The following is a 7,500-nucleotide window of genomic DNA, read 5'->3' on the forward strand; positions in this document are numbered from 1 at the left end:
TTGAAATTACCGGTTGGTAAATACTGACACATAGCCCATCCATATAAATTGTTTGCATGTAAATACATAATATACTTTGAAGGAGCATTTTCATCGTATGTTTCCATGTATTTGCTGTTTGCTTTCGAATATCTGTTTGCTATGTAACTAATTCCACAACGCATACCCTTTTCAATGAACTGAAACATATCAATGTCAGTCATTAGCTCCAATTTGATATCAGTTATCTTTAACTTAGCGTCCCAACTAAGACCGGGTGATGAAAAATAATGACATGGATCCAATTTGTAATACTGCAAGCATTTTTTGTAAAGTTTTCGAATACATCAGCTAATAAAAGGATGTCAGATTTGAGATACAAGTCGTGATATTAACCCATTATTTTTAAATTAAAAGTATTCCACACATTTTTTGCATGTTTATATTGCTCATCAGTCATTGATTGATCAGATGATCAGTCATTGATTGATCAGATGAATCCATGAAATCATATGGGTAGATGCCTTTTTTAGACATCAAACTAAGTTTATCATCTTGAAACTCTTGTGAGGTATATTTTAATGCTTCAACGGGTAAATTACTTACTAATTTATCTAGACTGGAACTCATGAATTGAAATGAGTCTAGGAAGACTAAATTATTACCAAGCATAAAAGCCATATACGTTTCCATGTTATTGGGAATAGCATATTCATAATATTCATTTGGTGTTTTTCTCCGTTTTTGTAAGTGTGATTTTTAGCTATTTTACCAATATTTTGCATTATAAAATGACTGTCATAGGCTCTAAGATTATGAAATATAACTGGTATTTTGTCAGTCAATCTGAAATTCAGGTTACAATCTTGATGAGCAGAGCCTCTGTAAAAACCAGTAACATGACAATGATCTCTTACGTTAATATCTTTATTAGTATATTTTTTGTTACAGATATGACATGAGTTTTGTTTTAAAAGTTTTCTTCATCTTTTTTCGTCATTTTTAATGGCTTATTAAATTTGTATTTAATAATATTTTTACAAAATCTGTAGCATTTTCACCTCTATAAATCTGAACTGGTTTGCTGTATTTGTCATCATAACAACAAACAACTTTATAGCCATAGCCACAATCAGTATGCTTTTGATAAGCTTCAGTGTATGATTTATAATTGTTAGGCTTGCAACCTTGTATTTTTTCTGTAAGAGCTTCAAAATCAGCATATACAACAAACGGCACAGGTAGCTGCTTATGAAAATTAGTGAATTTTACTTTTGAACCTTTTTCAGGCATTTTGATGTCTTGTTCACCATTTATTTGAATACATATCTCTTTGTGATTAGTTAAAACTTGCTCAGAACTAAAACATTGCAAGCAATACAGTTTTCTTTCTTTGTGTTTTGTTTGTTTAAACATAAATTTGTTGAAGTCTTTGATAAGTACATAATGTGTTTTGGTTTCTTCAGTTATTAATAATAAATTCATAGAATCTCCATACCTTTCTTTTGGGATTGGGCCGACTGTCATGGCGTTCACACACGGTTCTTAGCGCTCGCTTAAGAAATGAATTTCTAAGTCAAAAGAACTATACTGTGAGGATGCTAAGTAGTTTTATTATTTTCTAGAAGTATTAGCAAATGCATCGTCAGTAATTTAATGCAGTATTTCATGTTTATAAGGGAAAAAACGCTCAAAACTTGGCTCGAGTTCATGGGCAAACGAAGAAGAAATGGCTGGTCAGGATCTTGGTACAGAAAACGATCTCTATAGAGAACTGAAAGAGTCGATCGAATGCCTAAAAAGATTGGTCACTGAGGATCTTGCCAGATTACATGGTGATCTAGACATACTACGAAGCGATTTCAAATCGGATATTAAAGAAATGAGCTGTACTATAAAACACCTCCAAAAGAGTTTGAATTTCACGCAAGACCAAGTTGATATCTTTAAGGAACAACTCAAGAAGGAAACAGAAGAACGCTCTTCGGAAATGGAACTTTTAACGGCGAAAATAACTAATTTGGAACAGTCCCTGAAAGAAGCAGTGGAACAGAATGTAACCCTTGAACAGTACACTAGAAGAGAGAACCTGAGATTTAATAATATAACGGAACATGAAAGTGAAGATTGCAAAAAGGTTATTTATGACACCATTGGAAGAGACCTTGGTTTAGATATCTCCCAATTAAGATTTCATGCAGTTCACCGAATAGGTAAGAGAGATGGAGTTAGATGCAGGCCCATTATAGCAAGGTTTGAGAAAAGGTCTGGTCAAAGAGAGGTAGGATTAAGGAATCACGCGAGGGCCATTCAAAAGGAATGCAAATTCAGTGTCCAAATGGCGTTAGAATCCATTTCAACACTTTCACAGCATTTGAAAAATGCAAACACCTACAAAAATGACCTGGCCAGTGCCATATCGAGTAATGGTTTTTTGTATTCGTAACTTACTTTATGTTTTATACTTATTGTTAATGAATGTTTGTTTTTCGCGAGTGAGGTTGACCCAATCTAGCATAGCATTCAACAGTCTTTTTTTGCTGGCTACGTTTAAATTTTTTATAATTAAGCGTCGTGTGTTCGTTACCCTGCGAGCAGAGTCTCTTTCGATCTTCCTAGATAAGTCGGGAAGAGGAAAGTAGACTCTGCACGCCGCCTCCACATTCTTTGATTTGCCGCTCATCCAAAGAATTGGATGAGTCAGTCCAGTTTCGCCTTGTCAAACCTGTTGTTTTAATTATTGCGCATGATCAGTCGCCACGCGTCATCAATATTTTGAAGTTTACCACAGCGTGGCAATTTTAACTGTCCAGAATTCCCATGAGTTTTTCGTATATGTGTCGGTTACAGAAACTAGTTTGACAGAAACCTGTAAATTTTTCAGTAAAAAAAATAAATTGGCATTTTAAGATATATGGACTATCTTGAGTTTCCAATGAAATGATTCCTTGATTGTCGTGTGTTTGCCAGAGTTGTTCGAAAATATTCCGACTGTTTGTTTTCGTTTTGTGGTTTTGTGGTTACTGGTCACGCGTGACTGACACCAGATACATAATTTTCAATTTTTAACGCAGGCTCAATACAAAATGTGGAGGCGGCGTGCAGAGTCTACTTTCCTCTTCCCGACTTACCTAGGAAGATCGAAAGAGACTCTGCTCGCAGGGTATGTGTTTGTGAGTGCTCTTATATTTTCGCGCCTTTTGGTTCACCTGATTAAGAGATTTCAACTGTCCTGTTGGGAGTGATAGCTTTTGTCTTCCATGTAACCACTTTTAAATGCCGCAAATTGCAATCATGGATCGCAACAACTTAAAGTTCAAAGCCATCTCGCTAAACGTTTGTGGTATTCGTGCATTCGAGAAAAGAAAGTCTTTACTTAATTGGTTGATTAATCAAAGCGCAGATATTTCTTTTACAGGAAACGTATAGCACCGTTGAAATTGCTAATCATTGGAGAAAACAATTGCCTGTTGAGGAACTCCGGAAGTCCAATTATAAGTTTGTAATTGGGGGAGATCTCAATGTTGCCTTGCAACCTTTTTTAGATTGCTCGGGAGGGAACACTACTTTAAAGGAATCAGTTAAGGTTTTGGAAGATTTACTCATACAGTATGACTTAGTAGATATTTGGAGAGTTCATGACCCAAAAAGGAAAAAATTCACTTGGCATCAAAGAAAACCAGTTATCCAAAGGAGACTGGACTACTGGTTCATTAGCGACTTGCTCCAGGACGATGTAGCCAAAACTGATATTATTACTAGCATCAAATCAGATCACTCCGCTATCATTCTTGAGGTGGATTCTATGGCTGATCTCCTTCTGGAAGTTTAACAACAGTCTCCTAGACGACCCCATTTTTGTCCTCTATGGCTAGAAGAAATAAGCTTTTGTGAAGATTTAAGAATTAAATAGGATTACATCAGGTATAAGATTCGTCAAGATAGTATTAAATATAGTAAAGTAAAAGCTATTGCGAGGAAAAGTAAGATTGATGAAATTAAAGGAAAACGAAGGGCATGCGAGGAAAAAGTTGCAGAGGCGTCTTCTCCTGAGAACCTCGGAAACCTTGAACCCTACAAAACGTTTTATGAAAGAGAATACAATTATGTGGTGAGGGGATCGATAATTTCATTAGCGCGCCAGGTGGTATGAAGAAGGTGAAAGGAATACAAAATAGTTCTTGACTTAGAAAAGCATAATAAAAGAAAAGTTGTGTTAGGAGGCTGCTAAACTCAGATGGTGCAGAGATAACAGACGCGAATAACAGGGATTCAGACTGATGCTACTCACTGCCCATTCTTGGTGGACTCCTTAACAATTCTGAAATTAAACGATGATATGAGGGAAATATGTGATGACCAGTTAACATACTCTGAATGTTTTAAAGTCCTTTCTACTTTTGAAAGTAACAAAGCCCCTGGGAATGACAGACTCTCCAAAGAGTTATCTTTTTTTGGCCAGAGATTGTTAATTAGTTGGTAGACTCATTAAACTACTCTCATGATCACGGCAAACTTTCGAAGTCACAAAAAGAAGCTGTTAATACAAAAAGCCTTAATACAAAGGATAGGGACAGAAGACTGATAAAAAACTGGAGACCAATTTCTCTTGTAAATGTAGACGTAAAAATATATATAATAAATACATCTCGATAAAAATGCATTTGTGAAAGGACATACAATTTTTGAAGTGGTTAGAACAATTAACGATGTCATAGACTTTACAGAAATGAAGGGATGTAAAGGCATAATGTCTGCCATCGATTTTGAAAAGGCATTTGACTCTCTTAGGTTGGACTTTTTTTAAAATCTCTTGAAACTTTTGGCTTTGGTGCGTCCTTCATAACATGGATCAGGACATTTTACAAGAATATAACGAGTTGCGTAGTTAACAATGGCTTTTTCACACCATCCTTCCAGGTTAAAGAAGGAGTTCGCCAGGGTGATCCTTTATCGCCATCTCTTTTTATTATAGTTCTCGAGTTGTTAGCGAATTGTCTGCAACAGTCATCGAATAAAAGGAATAACAGTGGGGGGGATTGAAATAAAACTAGTAAATTTTGCTGACGATATGACAACCTTCGTCTGAGACAAACAGTCTTATCTTACTCTTTTTAATTTTATTAATTTATTTGGTACACACACTGGCCTTAAGATTAACCACGATAAAACTGTCTCTCCTAGTTGGAAATCTTAAAGAGACTGCGAGTAGCTTAGAACTAGATGTTTATGAATGTAAAAGATATGTTAAAATTCTAGGTGTTTACTTTACTTATAATACATCAATGTTTTATAAACTAAATTTTGAATCAATTGAAAAATCATGAAAACAATTGGTAAAACGATGGAGTTGGAGAGGATTAATGCTGATTGGAAAAGTGCAAATTATTAAATCGTTTGCTTTACCTAAGGTCTTGTATAGGCTGACGTTAATTTCAAGTAACAAAGAGTTTATTAAGAAAATAAACACGTTGTTATTTTCTTTTGTCTGGAAAGGTAAAGTTAACGTTAAAGTTAAAGTTAAAGTTAACGCGCGGTTCTAATAAATAAAATAGAAAAAGGTGGACTTAAAATGCCTGACTTGAACTCGATGATCTCCGCTCAAAGAATTATGTGTATAAAGAAGTATCTAACTCCAAATGCAGCCAGTTGGAAGTATTTCTTGGATTTTCATTTACGGAAGGTTGGTGGTAAATTCTTTTTTCACTGCAATTTCAACTATTCCAAGTTATCAGTAACCCTTCCTAAATTTTACAAAGAGTGCATTATGACATGGGCCTCCTTAAACTGTGTAAGCCCTTCCCCAGCCTCGGAGATTTATGAACAATTGTTATGGAACAATAGGTTCATCTGCATTGAATCCCGCTCAGTTTTCAACCAAAAGTTAATTGATGTTGGTATTATAACTGTTCGGAACCTCCTCGACTCACATGGCAATTCTAAACAGCTCTTTTACCTACAACATGCACACCTCTCACCTATTGATCGTTATTTCCTTTTCAGTCTCTTTTGTGCCATCCAGGAGGAATAGCATAGATTGTTAAAGTCAAATGAAAATGCGGCTCTTTTACACGATTGCTATGTAGATTTGGATAGTTTTTCACTACACCTTGGAGGGGAAAAGCTTGATGTTGAAAAGATTCAATCGAAAGTATTGTATGAAACGTTTTCTTCTAAAATCTCTTCTAACCCTACCTCTATGAAAAAATACAACGAAATGTTCAATACAAAGACATTTGAACTAGACTAGGAAAGAATATTTTCTTTGCCTTTTAAAATAACGTTGAATAGAAAGTTAAGATAATTCCAATATAAAGTTCTTCATAGAATTTGTTATACAAACATTATGCTCTTCAAATTTGGTTTAGCCGATTCCCCTTTATGTTATTTCTGTAATAAAGAACTGGAGACATTGGAACACGTCTTTTTTTACTGTAGTAAGGTTAGGACCTTTTGGAATGAGCTAAACATTCTCCAAAAACTTCCATTTCAAATATATTTTATTTGGGCTTTTTTCCCGCTTTCTGCGGATAATGTTGATGACAATATTCTAGTTAATTACATTGTACTTGAGAGCAAATACCTTATTTTTCGTTTGATATTAAGCCAAACGTTTCCCACTATTGCCCTGTTAATATCAAAATGCAAAACAACGCACCAGATCAAGCGTTTCATTGCGAGGACAAATAACAAACTCCACTTTCATAATAAAAAATGGCATCAATTTTTACCCATAATGGAGCATGAGCTATCACTTCCAACTCCCAACTTAAAGTAATACTGTAGTATTGTAATATGTTGAAATGTCTATAGTGTGTATAGCTTAGATGTGTAGTGTACTTCGGATGTTCTGTGTTTATTATAGATAGGTAGCGTAGTTTTGATATATAGCTGCTATGTATAGTTTAAAATTAACATGTAAACTAATAAATGTGGATATATTAAAAAATAATAATAATAAAATAAATAAATAAATAAATAGGATATGGTTGTTAGTTTTCATAACCAAGTACATTGATGTTAATACTGTTTTGTTTCTCAATTTTGTTTATTTGTTTAATAGTTACAGGAAATTCAATGCCTTGATAATCTAAATTTTGAATAAATGCTTTATCTGATTTTTTAGTTCGTTGTGGATCTTTGTTTTGTGGATTAAGATGGCGAATATGGCACCATCTGAAGGATTCATTATCGTTGTTTTTTAAGTTTATCAATCCTTTTGCACTATTGCACAATTCATTTGGTAGTTTAACATACGAATTGCCTTTCATAGGTTATACTTAACAATATTAAGATAATGATTATCAATTAATAAAACAACCCAACCAGATCCTTCTGAAATCCATTGAGCTAGCTTGTTTAATATTTGGTGTTTTGATAAATTTAAAGCTAGTTCAATTTAAGTTTTGTTTATAATTGTCTGTGCTATGCTATTAAAAGAAGCTGATTTAATTATTTTTTTTTCGCGACCCGTTTGCTTTTCAAATGTTACCTTCAATGTTTCAACAAATTTTAGTCCTT

Source organism: Montipora foliosa, chromosome 3 (assembly GCF_036669935.1).
Source record: "Montipora foliosa isolate CH-2021 chromosome 3, ASM3666993v2, whole genome shotgun sequence".
Taxonomy (NCBI): domain Eukaryota; kingdom Metazoa; phylum Cnidaria; class Anthozoa; order Scleractinia; family Acroporidae; genus Montipora; species Montipora foliosa.